The sequence below is a fragment of the Engystomops pustulosus genome, chromosome 1 (assembly GCF_040894005.1).
Source record: "Engystomops pustulosus chromosome 1, aEngPut4.maternal, whole genome shotgun sequence".
Classification (NCBI taxonomy): domain Eukaryota; kingdom Metazoa; phylum Chordata; class Amphibia; order Anura; family Leptodactylidae; genus Engystomops; species Engystomops pustulosus.
Window position 1 is genome coordinate 144,067,192 of NC_092411.1, and position 23,056 is coordinate 144,090,247.

Sequence of the window (23,056 nt, forward strand, 5' to 3'; positions counted from 1 at the left end):
AAGATAACACCAATTACAGAGTTTATATGCATTAATTGAAAAGTACCTGATATCTGTGGAGTGATGTGATTGGTGTTCAAGCCATCACAGTGAATTTTGGTGCGAAATGAGCGACACTTCCGGTTTTCCGGTATGCGCGTGCGCATAAACGCAATCAGGCGCCCGGGATCACATGACGTGTCAACGTGATGTGTCACATGATAACAGTAGGTGGCGCATGCGCACAAGCCATCAAAGTGGAATTGTGGCGCGAAGTGAGCGACACTTCCGGTTTTCCGGCTTGCGCGTGCGCATACGAGTAATCTGGCGCCCGGGGTCACATGACATGTCACGTGGTGTGTCATATGATAACACTAGATGAAAAAATAGTGGGACGGAATAATTCTAAAGGTTATAGTCGGACAGTGCTAATCTGTTTAAACTAAAAAATATATAATGTATATTAAAAACTATATATATTGTTAAATGAAATAGTAATGTTAAAAATTATTCGAAATAAAGGGGGAACAACAATTCGTGTTTAGGTTATAAATCGTTAAGAATAAATTAGCGTTAAAACTATACAAGCAGGAAGCTATACAATAGTAAATATACACATTAAAAAGACATAATAAGGATCAAACATCAATGTGTACAATATAAAAGTTAAATTTGTTAAAATACATTCTCTAAACATTCGTTTAATCCTGTAGGTACAAGGCTTTGTAATTTAAAAATCCAGAACATCTCTCTTTTTTTCAAGTGGTCGAACCTTTGAGGAATGGCTGGTTCTACGAACTCTATGGGAACAATGCTGAATTCCTTGCAATTCTTATTATGGTGTATCGCTGCATGGCGAGATACACTATGTAGTGCAAAGCCATTCTCAATATTTGCTCTGTGCTTGTTTAGGCGTTCGCGTAATGGTTGTATAGTACGCCCAACATATTGGAGTTTGCATGTACACTCTAAAAGATATATGACATACTGGGAACTGCAATTTACGAAGTTCTTTATTCGGAAAGTTTCACCCGTTATGTTTGACTTAAAATCTAGTTGCCTATGTTTGATGATATCGCAGCATTTGCACCTACTATGCCCACATCGGAAGCTTCCTGTTACTTTGGGGAAAAGTGAAAGTTGCATAGTTTTGGTTGATAAAGGACGTAGCAACCAAAACTATGCAACTTTCACTTTTCCCCAAAGTAACAGGAAGCTTCCGATGTGGGCATAGTAGGTGCAAATGCTGCGATATCATCAAACATAGGCAACTAGATTTGGCGCTAATTTCGCGCCAAAATTCACTGTGATGGCTTGAACACCAATCACATCACTCCACAGATATCAGGTACTTTTCAATTAATGCATATAAACTCTGTAATTGGTGTTATCTTTATCACTTGTCCATATTTGAAAAAGGGTCCAAGCACCCGAAACGCGTCATAGGACTTGTCCTTTATCATATTTATCCATGTTTTTGCTTTTTGGCTTGTTTTTAACAATAAATTTAATTTCCTAGACACTATATTTGTTTCAGTGGAGTATCTATTTGGCGCCCCGATAGTGCTTAATATATATTTTTTTCCCTACTCCTTGTATATAACACCGGTGGTTATCACAACTACCGGTTCGTTCTGAGCACTGGGAGCGACTATTTACTCCTTTCTGGACATTAGTGTCACATTTCTGGAAACTCATACTGAACCCCAGGCTGGGGCTACCCATGCATACCACCAAGGATTTCATAAGGTAAGCACATTTTATGTGTATATTATCCTCCGAAAACCCAGACGATATTATTCGAGGCGCCGTCCTCTGTACCTTCTTTTTTCCTTTTTCTGTATAACCACTGCTATCGACGTGTAAGTGTACCACGTCATGCTGGGTGGAGTGCAGAGTCTCCTGGCTTGTGTTTGGCTCGGTTTCTGGCCGCCAAAAATCAAAACGGCGGGAGATGCCATTTTCTCGAGCTTGCGAAATATTCGTCCGAGCAACGAGCAGTTTTGAGTACGCTAATGCTCGAACGAGCATCAAGCTTGGTCGAGTGTGTTCGCTCATCTCTAATCATGACACATATCATGACTAATGCGTTAAACTGAAAATTGGAATTAAAAGTTTTGATAAAGCCAAAGTAGGAGCTTAATTTGCAGGCACAGCACTGCTGTTCAGCACATCCTCATTCATACAAGTATTGCAGATATCCACTTCCCTGGTCAAAATTAAATCCATAGCCTAGGTGCTCTAACAGCGATGAGATACCATTGTTTTAAACCCCAAACTACAAACCCATGACTTTTAGGTCTGTGCCAAAACGTCCCTCTATCTGCAGTTGACAGATGGGGGCTTATTTACAAAGGGCCGGCGGATCGCATCAACGTCGGACTTCCTGACATTTTGGGAATTTGCCGCTGTGGCAGGTATTTTGCAGGGGATTGTGTCGCATACGACTGGATTTTGCCGCTGCGGCTCCGGCTTTCATGCTACAGAAATAGGGGAGTGGGCCGTTGGACGATCCAACTGATTTGGACCGAGCGTGGGATTTAACATTCAATTTATGTCACAAGAGAATGCACTTACATTTACCAGGTAGAAGAAGGTGAACTCTGGAGGAGAAGCAACAGATGCAGGACATTAGGCACATGATCTTCGTGAATCGCGGCAGATGTGCCTTCTGGTCGGACAATGCACTTTTGGGGATCGCGCAGGATGGGTAAGTTAATGTGCCCCATGGAGTTAATTCTTATTTGTGCTTCCTGTGTGTAAAGTGAGACTTTATTGAGCCACACCCTGCTCTGTGCAGTTCATCCATGGTAGGGTTACTAGCCTGATAGACATCTGCTCCAATCTGCTGCTTTGGGCGTGTCCGGGAACTGCCTTATATACCTGCCTAGTCCCATCAGACCTTGTTGCTTATACTTCATATCTCAGCTTGTTTCTCACTTGTACTATTGTTATTCTATTTTTCACTCTGGTTATCTGATCTCAGCTTTGTACTATCCCTCTTGGACTCGGACTTTGATTCTGTGCTATTCTTTCTATCTTGTTTTGACCTGGACCCCTGACATTGTTTTCTGTGTTTTTCGGCATTAGTCTTGTTTCATGTCTGCACTGTGGCTTAGAGAGGGACTGTCTTCATGGTTGTGCTGTATCACCTATGATACCGGAAGCAAGTAGACAGTGACATCTGACATCTTTGGAGGTCGCCGCAGTTTAGGGCTCACTGTCTCTGTCTGTCCTTCCATGTTCTCCAAGACCCTCCCTCTTTAGGATGACCATATCCTAAGTGCTAGTGGACATCATATTTTTATGAGGACATATTTGTAAGGGACTTTATACCTCAAATTAACATATACATCAAGATGTGCTGCTTTCTGCTATACAACATACAGTAGGAAGATCATTTGGATGCACTGTGTATGAATTCATTTTATTCTAAACATGTATTTGACATCATTGTATATAGTGTTCATGATGACATAATGCTGGCCCAGTAGATGTGTAGCATATGGATGGGGAGAGAGACATAGCCAAAAATATTTAAAAATGCCTGTTAATTTATATACTATTTCTTTAACGGGCTGAGCCCTCTTCATACAGAGATGGGCTTTGCTGCATATTGCAGCAAAGACCCAACACTACCACCTGCAGTTGATGCTTGCACCGATCGTGGGTGTTAACCTCTTGTATGACACTGGTAATTGGTAGGAACAATCCGACCATCTAGGGTTAAAGTACCCTAGAGGGTCTAAGAAATAGTGAAAAAAGTTTAAAAAATGTTAAAAATTCATAAAATATTAAAAATTCAAATCACCCCCCTTTCCCTAGAACTGATATAAAACATAATAAACAGTAAAAATCACAAACACATTAGGTATCACCGCATCCCAACATGCCCGAACTATCAAAATATAAAAACCGTTATTGCCGGCGGTGACCTCCATAACGGAAAATGGCACCCAAATGTCCAAAACTCTTCTTTTACACCATTTTACATGTCATAAAATATGTAATAAAAAGTGATCAAAATGTTGCACAGTCCTCAAAATGGTAGCAATTAAAATGACGACTCCTTTTGAAAAAAGTAACACATCACACAGATCCATATGAAAAAGTTATTAGCGTCAGAAGATGGTATATTTTGTAAGTGTAACTCCAGACAGAGTATTCTTTTCATCCCTGTGGAAATTGTATTTTCAAAATTTTGGTTAAAGAGAACTTGTCACCAGGGACCCAATCCCCTCCACCCCCCCAAAACCCACACACAGTACCTTTTAGATGTCTTTAAACATGTTCCACTGATGCTTCTATCGATAGAATTAGAGCCACCATTCTTGTAAAAAAGACTTTTATTGATGCCTCTGTCCCAGTCATGGAGGTGGGGAGCTGCAGTATACAGTCAAGCTATCCCCTTCCTCCCCCACACTGACACTGTTGATTTAAATTCACACAGCCAAAGTCTGCTCACTGCTCACAGCCGCCATCTTTCTGAGGGAGGGGTTTATGACATAGCAGAGCCAGAACTCAGATCCACTGTCTCTGACTCAATTCTCCCCCACCCTCAGGAATTACTTCAGCCATTAACAGTGTCAACCTCAGTGAGGAGGGTTAGGGGAATAGCTTGAATGTATACTGCAGCTTCCCACCTCAATGTCTGTATATTGCAGCTCCCTGCCTCCAAGATTGTATACTACAGCTACCCACCTCAATGTCTGTATCCTGCAGCTCCCCACCTCAATGTCTGTATACTGCAGCTCCTGCCTCCATGACTGTATACTGCAGCGCCCTGCTTCCATGACTGTTTACTACAGATCCTCGCCTCCATGACTGTATACTGCAGATCCTCACCTCCATGACTGTATACTGCAGATCCTCGCCTCCATGACTGTATACTGCAGCTCCCCGCCTCCATGACTGTGTATACTGCAGCTCCCCACCTCTAGGACTGTATACTGCAGATCCTCACCTCCATGACTGTATACTGCAGATCCTCACCTCCATGACTGTATGCTGCAGCTACCCACCTCAATGACTGTATACTTCAGCTCCCCACCTCTAGGACTGTATACTGCAGCTCCTCGCCTCCATGACTGTATACTGCAGATCCTCACCTCCATGATGGTATACTGCAGCTCCCCGCTTCCATGACTGTATACTACAGCTCTCCACCTCTACGACTGTATACTGAAGATACTCGCCTCCATGCGAGAGAACAGACTCCATTTTGTTTATTTGTTCTCCATACATGTGTCTTTACATTGCCTATACTGTCAGCAAGCTACTTCTCTGCATAGAACCATCCCCTGCGCACACAGATGTCATAGAGATCACCTTACATGTACATATCCTGTTCAAGGGAAAGGAATGTGACGCATGCCCAGTAAAGTTTCTTTGTTCCCAAAAACCTATAAGAACTCTCTGCTATCTAAATAAAGTTGGAATTATCTTACCAGCACATGTGATGTGTGTGTGACTTATTCTCCGAACAGCTCGTACTATACCACAATTTGGACCCACATCACATCAGAGATAGAGATATTTTTCTAACAACTGTATACTGCAGATCCTCGCTTCCATGACTGTATACTGCAGATCTTTACCTCCATGACCGTATACTGCAGATCCTCACCTCCATAACTGTATAATGCAGATCATCGCCTCAATGACTGTATACTGCTACTCCCCGCCTCCATGACTGAAACAGAGGAATCAATAAAAGTCTTTTTTTAGAAGAATGGTGGCTCTAATCCCATGGATAGAGGCATCAGTAGAACATGTATTAAGGCATCTAAAACGTACTGTGTGTAGTTTAAGCTTTAAGCTTCATTGCAGACACCTTTCATAACTCTTATGTTTAGCATTGAGGCCTGGGATAAAGCCTTAAAGTGGTATTCTCGTCTCGGCATTCACATTCAGTTTCATTAATTTTCCATATATAAACATTTCTTCAATTGGATGTTATTAAAAAAAAATGTTTCTGTGTGAAGATAATTTCCCATAAACATAGCCATATTGTCCCTTAGAAACGAGATGGCTTCCTCGGTTACGACCACGTCACATTTAGGCAGCAGTGGCCAGACATGCGCTATTGATCCCTGCCTGACCACCTGGCTTCAGCGATCATCACTACAGGACGGCTGTGGGTTATGTAGTAATTCTCAGATATTTCATATACAAAAACTTTTTGTATCTTTGTGCAATCCCTTCAGCAGAGGTGGCCGTATCCGAGGAAGCTTTCTCGTTTCTAAGGGACCATATCACTACATTTATGGAAAATTATCTTCACACAGGAACACTTTTGTTAATAACATCTAATTGAAGAAATGTTTATATATGGCAGATTAATCAAACTGAATGTGAATGCCCAGACGAGAATACCCCTTTAAGTTAGGGAATGCCTGCATATATTTGTGGGAAATTCTGCTCAGTGAAATTTGATGTATGATTTAGTGTATAAATTAAGTGAATTAAATATTAAAAATGCAAAAAAATATGACTCCACCTCTAAGGCTGCAAATACATCTTTTATCACCAAGATATGTTCTTTGAAAACATTATTTGATGTACTCCTTTATGTCTAATGTGTGAAGTTTGAACAATTGTAGTGAATTGCGTGCATTTGCTCAAATTTCCATTTTAATGATCTGCCGTAATTGTTAGCATTGCTATTCTGTTTTAACTTTAGTACCATTAATAATAGTTTGATTTGAAGGGTTATCTGTATTTCCATTCAGCATTTAACAAAATCATTACTATTACTAATTGTGTCTTTGAATTACATGATCACATCCTCTGCAGAATATTACAGAAGTGTTATACTGGCATAATTTAGCTTTAAGGATGATGATTGCTGTTGAACTGTTAAGGATATTTCAAGTTATTGTGATGGGGCACTTACAATCAGAATTTCATGGTGGAAATTTTAGTAGTATTATTGTAATAACTGTACCTTTTCATAGCCAGATCCCTCAGAATACTAAAAAACCCTACATCATGATGGGCCATTGCAAATTGTAGATTTTAGAGATTACATGCTGAAGATAAAATTTTCTTACTAACAGGTAAAAGGCTCCAAATGAATCAGAGTAATAATTGATATTTTTTTACAAATCAATATCTTTCACAGCTGAACAACAATGAATGTGAAGCAGCACCATGCATCAAGAGAAAACCGGGTCCAAAAAAGGTTCAGACAGGACCCACAATGTAGCGTAGTCAACAATGAAGCAGCACTCCGTATTAGGAAAAATAGTGACTTTATTCCACCATAAAAATGCAATGTTTCACGTTATCAATGCAAATAAAGAGAAGAAGCGGCACTCACCAATCACGTGAAAATGTCTTCTTTATTCACAAAAAATGGTACACAGGGAGGCACGCAGTGCCGCAAAGCCAACGGGCCGTTTCACGCCGCTCAGCGCTTTCTCAAGGCAGACGTTATCAATAAAGGCCTTATCAATACGGAGTGCTATCTTTCACAGCTTATATTGAGCAGTTCCTTTGATACATAGCTCATTTTAGCCATCAGGGTAACAGTCTTCCATCTCCCCACTCTTCTGATTATGTCTATGTAGCCATAGACGTATTACACAGCAATATGGATGATTACTACTTCCTGGAGAGGAAGGTCTGCTGCTCCCTGCTCACTCTGGGATATTGTTTTCTGTGTGGCAGAAGTTTGTTGCCAAGAATAGTGGTGGACAATTCTACGTGTCTCTCCCTGCATCTCAGGCTGCACCACAACTTGTCTACTAGCACCTGCCCTCCAGACACTTTGGGGGTCATTTACTAAGGGCCTGAATCGCGTTTTTACGGCGGGTTACCCGAATTTTTCCGATTTGCACCGATTTTCCCTGGATTGCCCCGGGTTTTTGGCACACGCAAACGGATTGTGGCACATTGGCACCGGCATGCACGCAACGGAAATCGGGGGGGGGCATGGCCGAACGAAAACCCTACGGATTCTGAAAAACCGCAGCATTACCTGCGTTTACTTGCCCCCAGCAACGAATCGTGAACTCCGGCGGACCTCGGCGACCTTTAGCGCAGCAGCGACACCTGGTGGACATCGGAGGAACTTAGTGAATCGCCGGAAGACCCGAATCCACTGCAAAGAACGCGCTGCTGCAACGCAAATGGACCGGGTAAGTAAATCTGCCCCTAAATCTAAATAGTAAGGAAGCTCTTAACCCACAGCAAATATTTCACTGCTGTTTTTACTAGTTATTCCATGCAGTGAAGCTGTTTCTCTATGTTATGAAAATTTATAGGACTTTGAATTGAACTCCATCATTAGAGGAAACTAGGCATTGTGGGATATGTGGATAGAATGTAATAGACAAAGTTTTAAGCCAAAGACAGTAAGTGGCTAGGCTCATTGCTTCAGATAACTAACTAACTATTTGTTATATAACAATAGTCTTTATCCTAGTTTTACAACCTAGTTTTGAACTTCGATGGATTTAACTACTCCCTCAGCCTTCTCTGATACTGGCAATAAATGAACAGAAGTCCTAAGAATGGGACTAGTAGGCACTAATTATACTAACTGTCACGGGAAGGCAGGACCACCACAGGATTGCAAGACCGCCACAGGATTGCAGGACCACCACAGGACTGCAGGACCACCAAAGGATTACAGGACTGCCAAAGGATTACAGGACCGCCACAGGATTATAGGACCGCCACACTTTACCACCCTGAATAACAATACCTGCTGATAAAGGGTTACAAGTCCTGCCCATATCACCTAAAATTAGCTGCAAGTGAGGCACTGTACCTTAATTACAGGAGTTTTTCTGATATGAAAATTAGCTTTTCTGACTCATGTCTGGTATCTGTGACTCTTCTCTCTCCCAGGATGTCAGTGAACCATGCCCCATTATTGTGACTAACATGTATCTGTCTCTTCAACTCACTAAGCACAGGTACAGGTATCATATCACCTACATGTTTCAAGCACAGCCACACTCTTAATCTTGTCTGGGCTGAGGAGGGATTTATAGCAAACACTGTGCCAGAAACTACCCCCAAAATAATAATGAGCTGGACTTTTTTGCTAAATTTTTGTGTAGTTTACAATCTACCCCAAATATAATGGTCTACTGGCAGCATGATGTAGATAAATTAATTAAAAAATATATGTATTACTAGCTGTAGATCCAGGTGTTGCCCTGGATAAAAAATAACTGCTCTTAGCTATAACAAAATAGAATCGGTTCACAAAAAATATTTTATATCTATCTAAGTATCTTATCTGTCACTGTCTGTCTATCACTCACTCTCCCTGCCTGTCTCTTAATCATTGAATCACTCTCCTTACCTGTCTCTCTGTCTCTGAGTCTCCCTGCCTGCCTCTCTGTCTCTAACTCACTCTCCCTGCCTGTCTCTCTGTCTCTCACTCACTCTCCATGCCTGTCTCTGTCTTTCTTTCACTCACTCACCCTCCCTGCCCATCTCTAGCTCGCTCTCTCTCTGACCGTCTTTCACTCACTCTCTCTACATGTCTCTTTGCCACTCACTCTCTCTGTCTGTCACTCACACACTTGCCCTGCCTGTCTCTCTGCCTCTCACTCACTCTCCCTGCCTGTCTCTCAATAATTGATTCACTCTCCTTACCTGCCTCTCTGTCTCTGAGTCTCCCTGCCTGCCTCTCTGTCTCTAACTCACTCTCCCTGCCTGTCTCTCTGAATCTCACTCACTCTCCATGCCTGTCTCTGTCTTTCTTTCTTTCACTCACTCACTCTCCCTGCCCGTCTCTAGCCCGCTCTCTCTGACCGTCTTTCACTCACTCTCTCTACATGTCTTTTTGCCACTCACTCTCTCTGTCTGTCTCTCACTCTACTTGTCTGTAACTCACACACTTGCCCTGCCTGTCTCTCACTCACTCTCCCTGCCTAATACTGTGTCACTCACTCTCCCTGCATGTCTCTATGTCACTCACTCTCCCTGCCTGTCTCTAATTCACTCTTCCTGTCTGTCTCTCACTCTCCCTGCCAGTCTCTAATTCACTCTTCCTGTCTGTCTCTCACTCTCCCTGCTTGCCTCTCTATCACTCGCTCATTCCCCAGGCTTTTCTCTCTTTCACTCACCTCTCCCTGCCTGTCACTCCCTATACTCTCCTTGCTCATCTCTAATTCATTCACCCTCCCTGTCTGCCTCCCGGTTTCTAACTCACTTACTCTCCCTGCCTTTTTCTCTGTATTTCTTTCACTCACTCTCCCTGCCTGTATTTAACTCACTCTCCCTGTCCGTCTCTCACTCACTCTCCCTACATGTCTCTTTGTCACTCACTCTCCCTGCCTATCTCTTTTTCACTCTCCCTGCTTGTCTCTCACTCACTTCCCCTGCCTGTCTCTCTGTCTTTCACTCTCACTGCCTGGCACTATGTCACTCACTCTCTCTGCCTGTCTCTATGTCACTCACTCACTCTACCTGTCTCTCACTCACTCTCCCTGCTTGTCTCTCTTTCACTTACTCTCCCTGCCTGCCTCTCACTCCCTTACTCTTCCTGCCTGACTCTCATTCATTCACTCTCCCTGTCTTTCTCTTTGTCTCTCACTCTCTATCTATGCCTGTCTCTGCCACTCACTCACTCACTATCCCGGCTTGTCTCTCTGTCTCTGCCACACTGCCACAGCAGGCAGCATGCGATGGCTCCTGTTTATGGTGGTTAATGAGCATATTTTGGAAAGCACAGGCAGGGAAAGTGAGTGAGTGAGAGGCAGTGTCTCTCGCTCTCTATGACGGTCTATGCCTCTCTCACTCATTATCCCTGCCTGTCTCTCTGTCTCTATTCATATCCATCTAACGTCACACATAAGCTGTCTTCTATAGTAACCAATCAAAGCTCAGAGCTCATATTAATGACCTGTGCAAAATAGCAACCAATCACACCTCAGCTTCTAACTGCCACAGCAGGCAGCATACAATGGCTTCTGTTTATGGTGGTTAATGAGTGTATCTTGGAAAGCCCCCGCAGGGATAGTGAGTGAGTGAGAGGGGATGGACAATGGGATGGACAAAAGTAGTGGCACTGTTTGAAAAAACATGTGATGCTTCTCTAATTTGTGTAATTAACAGCATCTGTAACTTACCTGTGGCACCTAACAGGTGGTGGCAATAATTAAACCACACTTGCAGCGAGTTGAAATGGATTAAAGTTGACTCAACCCCTGTCCTATGTCCTTGTGTGTACAACATTGAGCATGGAGAAAAGAAAGCAGACCAAAGAATGGTCTGAGGACTTGAGAATCAAAATTGTGAGGAACCATGAGCAACCTCAAGGCTACAAGTCCATCTCCAAAGACCTGAATGTTACTGTGTCTACCGTGCACAGTGTCATCAAGATGTTTAAAGCCCATGGCACTGTGGCTAACCTCCCTAGATGTGGACAGAAAAGAGAAATTGATGAGAGATTTCAATACAAGATTGTGCGGATAGTGGATAAAGAACCTCGAATAACATCCAAACAAGATCAAGCTGCCCTGCAGTCCGAAAGTACAACAGTGTCAACCTTTACTATTCGTCAGGCCTTCAAAGAAAAGAACATGGTCCCTACAGTCAAACATGACATCAGGTTCCCTGATGTTTTGGGGTTGCTTTGCTGCCTCTGGCACTGGACTGCTTGACCATGTGCATGGCATTATGAAGTCTGAAGACTACCAACAAATTTTGCAGCATAATGTAGGGCCCAGTGTGAGAAAGCTGGATCTCCCTCAGAGGCCATGGGTCTTCCAGCAGGACAATGACCCAAAACACACTTAAAAAAGCACTAGAGAAAGCACTGAGAACTTCTAAAATGGCCAGCAATGAGTCCAGACCTGAATCCCATAGAACACCTGTGGAGAGATCTCAAAACGGCAGTTTGGAGAAGGCACCCTTCAAATCTCAGGGACCTGGACAAAGAAGAATGGTCTAAAATTCCAGGAAAGCATTGTAAGAAACTCATTCATGGTCTAAAGGTTGTGCTACCAAGTATTAGGCTGAAGGTGCCAATACTTATGTGTAAAATGATCAATGATTTGACTTTTTTTCATTCATTTTTGTGTTTTTTCAAGCAAATTAAATAAAGATATTAATACCAAAGAATTTGTGATTGCATTTTCTGGAAGAAAACGAGAATTATCTGACAGAATTGCAGGGGTGCCAATACTTTGGCCAACACTGTAGTTTTGAATGTGATAAAGATAGGGGAGGAAATTTATCTGGCCTTTTACACCAGAAAACTTGCCTTGAAATAATCACAATGACGAATATTTTCCCCTATTAGGGGGTCCGGCCAGGAGGGGGGAAATTAATTAACTTGTAGCCTTAATATATTTGCCGCACAGCAAGAAGAATTAAATGCCGAAATTATACTCCACATTCAGGAGACAAAATTGACATACAGAAAGGTGTGAGGGTTGGAAACTACATGTGCTCATGCCGCTGTAAACTTGTCTCAAAAGGCACAAAAAAATAGCCTTGGACTGCAGGACAATAAGCAGTCACAAAAGCATTAATAAATTCTCCTCATAGAGAGGAGTAACTGAATTTTTTTAAATAAACTGTATTTAACATTGAGGTACAAATCTCAGCTATAAACTTAATAGCAAGGTTAGTGTTCAGCTTTATTGGCAAGCTTTTGGCAGAACTTTAACTTTAGCTTTTATTTTATTATGTTTTCTCTGCTGCAGCATTTTCAGAAAAAACAGATGTGCAATGATAGTCAATGGGTAACAGTTCAGTGTTTAAGTTTTTTTTTTTCTGATGCTAGCACGCTCTAGAGATGATAGTGGACTGTTGTCAATGATTTAGGGAGAAGATTATTCACGTATCATTGGTTAAAGCTGTGAATTTCTATGTAACAACAAAAAACATTTGTATTTGCTGCATTGTCCTTGATTGTGTAGTTTTATGTGCACTAGTATATTCCCAGTGCAATGTTAGTCTAAAAGTACTAGCCAACTGACATGCAAGCCATGCTATGTTATTAAGTATTCCTTGGCTTGATGTAATTTTTTTATTTGCTTCTGATTAATACATTGCTGCCCTCTGCTGCCTCATTGATACTTATTGAATCAGGACTGGATTTTTTGTCATTTATCTTTAGTGCTCGTCTTTTCTTGCTTTTTTTTCCAGGCTTTGGACTTCTTTGATTTATCTTGGAGGTTGATATATCAGGCAGCTGAGTCCATGGAGTTTTTGCACACACAAGTCAAAGAAAAGTCTTAATCTCTTCTGCAACTTCTTCTAAAGTTTTTCATATCTTTATGGGGTATGTTTTTGTATCAAATGTTGATATTTTCAAAATACACCTATAATGTCATTTTAACACAACAGTGGCGCCGGCAGACTCATTTACATTGAGTTTACTGTAAGATTTGACATGGTAGGTTCTTAGGTCAATTAGTGGCCCCCTCAGACCATGGATTGGTACTTCCTCTTCCATCACAAATGCCATACCATTGTATGAGGAGATATTTCAAAACCAGGAGTTATGCAACATATAGAACAGGTAAAAATCTTTCCATTACACTTATTCTGCTTATTCTCCACTACAGACTTATAATTGTAAATGACACAAAAATCTGATAAAATAACAGCAAATGTTAATGAATGCATATTAAATCACAAATGAATCCTTTTAATCTTGGAGCCATTTGGATAAACCAAGCCCAGGGGTCTGTCTACTCCATATTATTTGAGCTGAATTTCTGGAAAATCCTGATATCAAGGCTTTCTGACATGGATTTTGACCTAAATGTCTTATATTCTGAGCAGTGTATGCCTGGAATATAGAGAATGTTCCTTTTTTATGCACACAGAAATGGTAGAGCATTTCCATTGAAGAGCAATTTTTGCCATGGATTTTACCAGAAAATCTCTAGCAAAAGACCTAAAAGTTTCATATGGATTCCTTATGAAACTATTTCAATACAATATTGCAACCCTTGCAAAGTTGCAGTTCCCAAAACAACCCCTAGGGTACAAATAGAAACATGTAGGATATTTCCATTAAAACAATGGGGAGATTTATCAAGGCCAGTACTGGCTAACAATGGTGTGTGGCCGTGTGCAGGATATACAGGCAGGAAGGCCAGAGCCTCTCAGTATATCTGACACAATCTGCAGGGCAGGGGGGGAAGACCCCATACTATTTTCATAAAATGCTAGCGTCCAGTATATCTGAACATGTCCATTCAAAAGCAGAGATAATAATGAACATGGATAAATAAATTAGTTGGTATAAATTGTTCAAAATTGACTATTCTTGGCTTGGGAGCAAATGTATACAAACTTCTCAACGGATGTACACGTATTACAGTCTGAACAATGATACTTCGTAATAACGTATATACAGCATATGCTACGGTCTGAACATATCATATCACACATATTACGATCAGCCTATGTCTTTACTAGAGATGAGTGAGTATACTCGTCCAAGCTTGATGCTCGTTTGAGTATTAACGTACTCGAAACAGCTCGTTGCTCGGACGAGTATTTTGCCTGTTTGATAACGAGCTTTCACTTAAGGAAACACAGTGAAGAACAGTGAAGAACACATTGAAAACAGTGAACACAGTGAACATAGGATCATTTAAGTGAAGAACACAGTGAAGAACACATTGCAGATGTTTTCGTACATCTGCTAACTTATCAGAAGACATTAGTGCCGAATGGTGTTCTTCACAATAGTATGTGAAGAACAATATGTGTGAAGAACACTTTGCAGATGTATGGAAACATCTGCAATGTGTTCTTCACACATATTGGGGCACATTTACTTACCCGGCCCATTCGCGATCCAGCGGCGCGTTCTCTGCACAGGATTCGGGTCCGGCTGGGATTTAAGATGGTAGTTCCTCCGCCGTCCACCAGGTGGCGCTGCAGCGCCGAAAATAATCTTAACGCCCCGGAATGCACCATCCCATAGAAGGTGAAGGTGAGCGCTCCCCAAGCGACACATTTTCGGTTTTTAAATGCGGCGGTTTTTCCGAATACGTCGGGTTTTCGTTCGGCCACGCCCCCCCGATTTCTGTCGCGCGCATGCCGGCGCCACAATCCGATCGCGTGCGCCAAAAACCCGGGGCAATTCATGTACAAGCGGCGCAAATCGGAAATATTCGGGTAACACGTCGGGAAAACGCGAATCGGGCCCTTAGTAAATGACCCCCATTGTTCTTCACATACTATTGTTAAGAACACCGTTCTGCACTCGTGCCTTCGGATAAGTTAGCAGCTGTACGGAAACATCTGCAATGTGTTCTTCAGTGAAGAACCCATTGCAGATATTTCCATACATCTGATAACTTATCAGAAGACATGAGTACAGAAAGGTACAATAGTATGTGAAGAACAATATGTGTGAAGAGCACATTGCAGATGTTTAACACGGGTCATTCTTCCTTATTTCTCAATAAAATGACACATTTTATTGCAGAGCCTTGATTCCCTTGAAAAATGCTTGAGTCTCCCAGTGACTTCAATGGGGTTCATTATTCGAAACGAGCACTCGAGCATTGGGAAAAGTTTGACTCGAGTAACGAGCACTTGAGCATTTTATTCATTCTCACCTTACCTATAGCAAATAAATTAGATCCAGTAATTCTATGGCAACCAATTACAGCTCCCCTTTAAAATATTTATGAGCACTGGTAAAATGAAAGCTGAGCTGTAATTGGATGCCTTGGGCAACTAAGAATATTCTGACTTTCAGACAGCTTGATAAATCTGCCCCATTAACTTAGCCCCTACGGTACCGTAGGGCGCTGCTCCCCCCGCCCCTCTCCATAGGAATACTCAGAGCACGGTGCCGTATACCCGTACGGCGTCGCAAGGCCATTGAAGTGTACGGGGGCGTATATACGTCCCCCAAAAATTTGTGTGACAGTAGCCTTAGATGGTATAGAGGCTGAGCAACACATTGATAAGAGGTTCATTCAATAAAGGCAGAGAAAGCAATGTCATTGTTCAAACCGACTGGTTTCATACAGTTGATACAGAAAATCCACTGTGCCTCCTTTCTCAGGATTTGATTATCCCAGTCGCCTCTTCTTGCTGATGGTCTCACTTTTTCAATCGCATGGAAGGATAAGGATTTCGAGCCAACCTGATGAAATTGGTGCACATGTTTAGAGATGGGTTTATCCCTGGCATTTGTCAGATCACCCCACATGTTCCAAAATGTGAGTTTCAAATTTGCGAAAAGTTTTTCTCACATGGTTTAGTGGGCATGGGCATGTGATGAGGTAAATCACACCCATCGTGTGACAGTTAACAATTTTCCTATTATCATTATTATCAGATGATACCCGTAAATGTACTTTTAAACTTCTTGCTTTGGCAAATGTATTAGCATGCCTTGCATCTTCGACATTTAAAAGTACCTTTTATCCGACATTTGTCCAGCCAAGTTTTCTCAGAGACAGAGGAGGTGAGGAGACTATGGACTAATTGGTTATATTGAACTTAGTATCTCTCATTTTTTATGTGATCTTAGAAAGAAGATCAAAATAATGTCTCCCACTCACCAAAGCAGAGAACTTTCTACTGTAGAATATATTGAGTTATGTTTCACTCTACAGAATAGTGGTTTTAATGTTCCTGATTTATTAATAATTTTCTTGTCCCTGTCTGAATGTTATATGGAAATTTCCCTCCATTTACTTACCCGGCCCATTCGCGATCCAGCGGCGCGTTCTCTGCACAGGATTCGGGTCCGGCTGGGATTTAAGATGGTAGTTCCTCCGCCGTCCACCAGGTGGCGCTGCAGCGCCGAAAATAATCTTAACGCCCCGGAATGCACCATCCCATAGAAGGTGAAGGTGAGCGCTCCCCAAGCGACACATTTTCGGTTTTTAAATGCGGCGGTTTTTCCGAATACGTCGGGTTTTCGTTCGGCCACGCCCCCCCGATTTCTGTCGCGCGCATGCCGGCGCCACAATCCGATCGCGTGCGCCAAAAACCCGGGGCAATTCATGTACAAGCGGCGCAAATCGGAAATATTCGGGTAACACGTCGGGAAAACGCGAATCGGGCCCTTAGTAAATGACCCCCATTGTTCTTCACATACTATTGTTAAGAACACCGTTCTGCACTCGTGCCTTCGGATAAGTTAGCAGCTGTACGGAAACATCTGCAATGTGTTCTTCAGTGAAGAACCCATTGCAGATGTTTCCATACATCTGATAACTTATCAGAAGACATGAGTACAGAAAGGTACAATAGTATGTGAAGAACAATATGTGTGAAGAGCACATTGCAGATGTTTAACACGGGTCATTCTTCCTTATTTCTCAATAAAATGACACATTTTATTGCAGAGCCTTGATTCCCTTGAAAAATGCTTGAGTCTCCCAGTGACTTCAATGGGGTTCATTATTCGAAACGAGCACTCGAGCATTGGGAAAAGTTTGACTCGAGTAACGAGCACTTGAGCATTTTATTCATTCTCACCTTACCTATAGCAAATAAATTAGATCCAGTAATTCTATGGCAACCAATTACAGCTCCCCTTTAAAATATTTATGAGCACTGGTAAAATGAAAGCTGAGCTGTAATTGGATGCCTTGGGCAACTAAGAATATTCTGACTTTCAGACAGCTTGATAAATCTGCCCCATTAACTTAGCCCCTACGGTACCGTAGGGCGCTGCTCCCCCCGCCCCTCTCCATAGGAATACTCAGAGCACGGTGCCGTATACCCGTACGGCGTCGCAAGGCCATTGAAGTGTACGGGGGCGTATATACGTCCCCCAAAAATTTGTGTGACAGTAGCCTTAGATGGTATAGAGGCTGAGCAACACATTGATAAGAGGTTCATTCAATAAAGGCAGAGAAAGCAATGTCATTGTTCAAACCGACTGGTTTCATACAGTTGATACAGAAAATCCACTGTGCCTCCTTTCTCAGGATTTGATTATCCCAGTCGCCTCTTCTTGCTGATGGTCTCACTTTTTCAATCGCATGGAAGGATAAGGATTTCGAGCCAACCTGATGAAATTGGTGCACATGTTTAGAGATGGGTTTATCCCTGGCATTTGTCAGATCACCCCACATGTTCCAAAATGTGAGTTTCAAATTTGCGAAAAGTTTTTCTCACATGGTTTAGTGGGCATGGGCATGTGATGAGGTAAATCACACCCATCGTGTGACAGTTAACAATTTTCCTATTATCATTATTATCAGATGATACCCGTAAATGTACTTTTAAACTTCTTGCTTTGGCAAATGTATTAGCATGCCTTGCATCTTCGACATTTAAAAGTACCTTTTATCCGACATTTGTCCAGCCAAGTTTTCTCAGAGACAGAGGAGGTGAGGAGACTATGGACTAATTGGTTATATTGAACTTAGTATCTCTCATTTTTTATGTGATCTTAGAAAGAAGATCAAAATAATGTCTCCCACTCACCAAAGCAGAGAACTTTCTACTGTAGAATATATTGAGTTATGTTTCACTCTACAGAATAGTGGTTTTAATGTTCCTGATTTATTAATAATTTTCTTGTCCCTGTCTGAATGTTATATGGAAATTTCCCTCCAATTATGGGGTATATCTACTGCAAGTCAGAATAGGGTAAGAAAAAAAGAAAAGAATATCCAGGGGGTCCAATTTTTTAAAACAATGCTCCACCAAGGCATAATTGTGACTTGGATTTATTGTTTAACTTCCATGATAAAAAAATTATTGAATAATGATGGTGATGTTTTTATGTTGCATATATTCACTAATAGAGGAATTAAACATTTTGTTACAATATCAAGGGAAAGTTATTTGCTTCAAGAGTGATTATTTCCAGTATGTATAACTTAACTTAAACAGAGCATTTCTTTCAATTGGCTGAGATGTTTTATCAGCAACAAACAGGAAGAGCCTGACTATAAATTCTATTTATTTTATGAGATATTTCTGGATTTTTACACATATCATTTATTTTATCTTTTTACTTTACTTATCATGTAAATTGTTAATAAATAAATTAAAAAATCCAGGGTTTGTGTTTAAAACTATTAATTTTTACTAGGGTCCCTGCAGATATCAAAATAACAAACCATATACTTACCACACTCTCAAATTCTGGTGCACTGCGTCAGAGCTGAGCCTCTCTATACAGAAAGAGGTTGTTGGTGATGGATGGCTCTGCAAAGGACCAGAACAAAATAAGTATGTACTTTTTTGTACTATTATTTTCAGACCCCCTGGGGTCCATAGTAAAAAAAATAATAATAATCTTAGATTACCCCTTATAAATGTGAGAAAAATAGTGCCACCAATATGCATGAATTTATTCCTACCCTTCTTCTCACAGTGTTAATCTTATATGACATTTACTTTTAATAAGAGTTGAATTATATATCTATACAACATAGTTATAGCACAAACAATGTTGAGGAAATACTGTACATGTGACAGGTAGCTTTATCCCCAGATTCCTCTTAGAAGAAGCCTTGAATAAACTCCCAGCAAGGTCACTGCCAGCAATCATTTGTAGAAAGTTGATCACTTGTCCTTGTTCTGACAAAGCCTTCTACTAATGTTCTATATTAAAATAATCTAAACCATTGTGCACATTTTACTAAGGAACAAAAGATGTAGAAATGTCCTTAATATTTTTTATTATACTATACTGCAGTCTGCTTAATTTGTGTCTTCATATACCTAATGATTCAACTTTCTATCTTTTGTTCTGCCACATTTCATGGCTTTTCTAGATCTGATGTTTGGAGGGGAAATACCGTATATACTCGTGTATAAGCTGAGTTTTTCAGCACAAAAAATGTGCTGAAAAAAGTCCCCTCGGCTTATACACGAGTCAATACACACATATATATACTAAAAAAATATTTGAAAAATAATAAACTTATATACTCACCCTCCGGTGGCCCCGACGTGCAGCACTTCTCCCCCGATGTCCGCTCGGGTCCTCTTCCGCTCCCGTCTTCTTTCTTCTCTAACTCCGTGCTTGGCGCCGCCATGTTTTTCTACCAGGCGGCGCCTAGTATGACGTTTATTTTTTTTTTTATGCTGTGCTGGGCTGTATACTACTGTCGGCAGGCTTTATATTACTGTGGGCAAGCTGTAAACTACTGGGGGCAGGCTGTATACTAGTGGGGGCAAGCTGTATACTACTGGGGACTGGCTGTATACTACTGGGGACTGGCTGTATACTACTGGGGGCAAGCTGTAAACTACTGGGGGCAAGCTGTATACTACTGGGGGCAAGCTGTATACTACTGGGGACTGGCTGTATACTACTGGGGACTGGCTGTATACTACTGAGGACAAGCTGTATATTACTGGGGGCAGGCTGTGTACTACGGGGGGCAGGCTGTATACTAGTGGGGGCAAGCTGTATACTACTGGGGTAAGCTGTATACTACTGGGGGCAAGCTGTATACTACTGGGGGCAAGCTGTATACTACTGGGGGCAAGCTGTATACTACTGGGGACTGGCTGTATGCTACTGGGGGCAGGCTATATACTACTGGGGGCTGGCTGTATACTACTGGGGGCAGGCTGTATACTACTGGGGCTGGCTGTATACTACTGGGGACTGGCTGTATACTACTGGGGGCAGGCTGTATACTATAGGGGGCAGGCCGTATACTATAGTGGGCTGGCTGGCTACATGCTGGTGGGGTCTGGGACCAATGCATTTCCCACCCTCGGCTTATACTCGAGTCAATAGGTTTTTGATGGTAAAATTAGGGATCTCGGCTTATACTTGGGTCGACTTATACTCGAGTATATACGGTACTTTAGCCCCTTAAAGAGGACCTGTCAGGTGAATAAAACCCTCTAGCAGCACTTAGTAAAGGAAGAAGCTCCCTAGCCCTCTCTTAATTAGAGCATTGTTAAATTTCTAGTTTTATCAGAACATATCGAAAATTAGCTGTCTGAAAGCCAGACCAAGCTTACAGTGTTCCAGCGTAATTATGAGGGGGGAGTACGAGGCGCTCCCCTCTCTTCAGATTCCCCCCCTAATGTCAGTGGTGACTGCCAGGCTTGATGCTGCAGTTACCGCCCCTTCATGAATAAGCCTGACCGCTGTAAGCTAGGTCCGACGATCGAACAGCTACTTGGTGGATTGTTTCTTAGTTTATCGGTACGTTAAAACGTACAATAAAACTAGAGATTAAACAATGCACGAACTGGGAGAGGGCCACTTTAGGGCTTTCGGACCAAGCCTTATGAGACAAACTGTACTTTTTCTTGGTATCATGTAAGGGTAAATGTTACTTTTTGATTACTTTTTATTCTGTTTTTATCATTTGTTCAGTGTAATAAACTGATCGTGCATCAGATGTGTATGGCGTCCTGTTCCTTGTCACTGTTACTTGCCTACATTGTTCCTACATTAAACGAATAAAGTTCTTCTATTGTTTTAACCAGATTCAAGTGAGTGCCGTCCTACCTGTTCTATTTACTGCCTGTGCATTATGAAGACAAGGACCTTCTCTTTGGACATTTGCATCTAGTGAAGTGTTTATACTGTACGTATATGATTTTGCATATATTCTGTCCATATATGTGGGGATACATATACTGTGGGAGAGTTTTATTGGTCCTTTTACACCAGTTTCTGGCATAGAAGCACTGCAATAATGGGTATGTCTTGAGCACTGCAAAACATGAATTTTTGTGCTTACACCACCTCCACGCCATGTGAGCATGAAAGGGGACATTTGCCGACAGAGCGGGCTGGCACGGGTCTCAGTTTCTCAGCCTTAAATTTTCACAGGTTTTATACACAAAACTACTGAGCCCAGCCTAGTTTTCCGGTGGCGCAGCCACCATACATTATGCGGCATAAGCCTCATCATGTATCGTCCTCATCATATATCTGGCGTTGCTTGCATCATATGCCAGCTCACAAATTCCCCCTTGTTTGGCTATATATTCTTTATATATGAGTGCTTTTCTATATATACTCCAAATGTATAAGTGGATATGCACTCTGATGTACAGTACAAGTCCACATTGTGCGACTTGGGTACAACTGACCTCAGCCAGTTTTATTCATCAGTAAAAACAAAATAGAAAAAAATAAAGCCTAAGCCTCTCCGGTACTAACTATACATAGAGGTTCCCTACCTCACCAGGTGCTGGCCTACTGCCAGGCACCCAAAATCTCAGTAATAGTTCACTGCCACAGCTCCACAGGCCTTCGACGTAGCCCGTCTCTCCTTCCAGGGTGGAAGTCTTCACCAGCAAAATGCAGTCATGGCCAAAAGTTTTGAGAATTACACAAATATTATATTTTCACATGATCTGTTACCCTCTGTTTTTATGTGTGTTTGTGAGATGTTTTTATCACATACAGAAATACAAGTGCAGTCATATTATGAGTAACAAAAGCTTTTATTGGCAGTTAGAATGATTTAATACAGCAAGTCAATATTTGCAGTGTTGAACCTTCTTCTTCAGGACCTCTGCAATTCTCCCTGGCAGCTCTCAATCAACTTCTGGACCAAATCCTGACTGATAGCAGTCCATTCTTGCATTTTGTCACAATTTGTCACAATGGGATTAAGATCTGGGGAGTTTCCTGGCCATGGGCCCAAAATCTCTATGTTTTGTTCCTTGAGCTGCTTTGTTCCCTGCTTTATGGCAAGGTGCTCCATCATGCTGGAAAAGGCATTGTTGATCACCAAACTGCTCTTGGACAGTTGGGAGAAGTTGCTCTTGGACATTCTGGTACCATTCTTTATTGATGGATATGTTTTTAGGCAAGACTGTGAGAGAGCCGATTCCCTTGGCTGAGAAGGAACCTCACACATGAATGGTTGCAGGATACTTTGGCATGAAACAAGACTGGTGGTAAAGCTCACCAAGCTTTTTTCCCAATGTTCCAAACAATCGGAAAGGGGATTTATCAGAGAAAATGACTTTACCCCAGTCCTCAGCAGTCCACTTCATGTACCTTTTGCAGGATATCAGTCTGTCCCTAAAGTTTTTTCTTGAGAGAATTGGCTTCTTTGCTGTCCTCCTTGACACTAGGTCTTACTTCAAGAGCCTCCGCCTCACAGTGCATGCAGATGCATTCACACCTGCCTGCTGCCATTCCTGAGCAAGCTCTGCACTGCTGGTA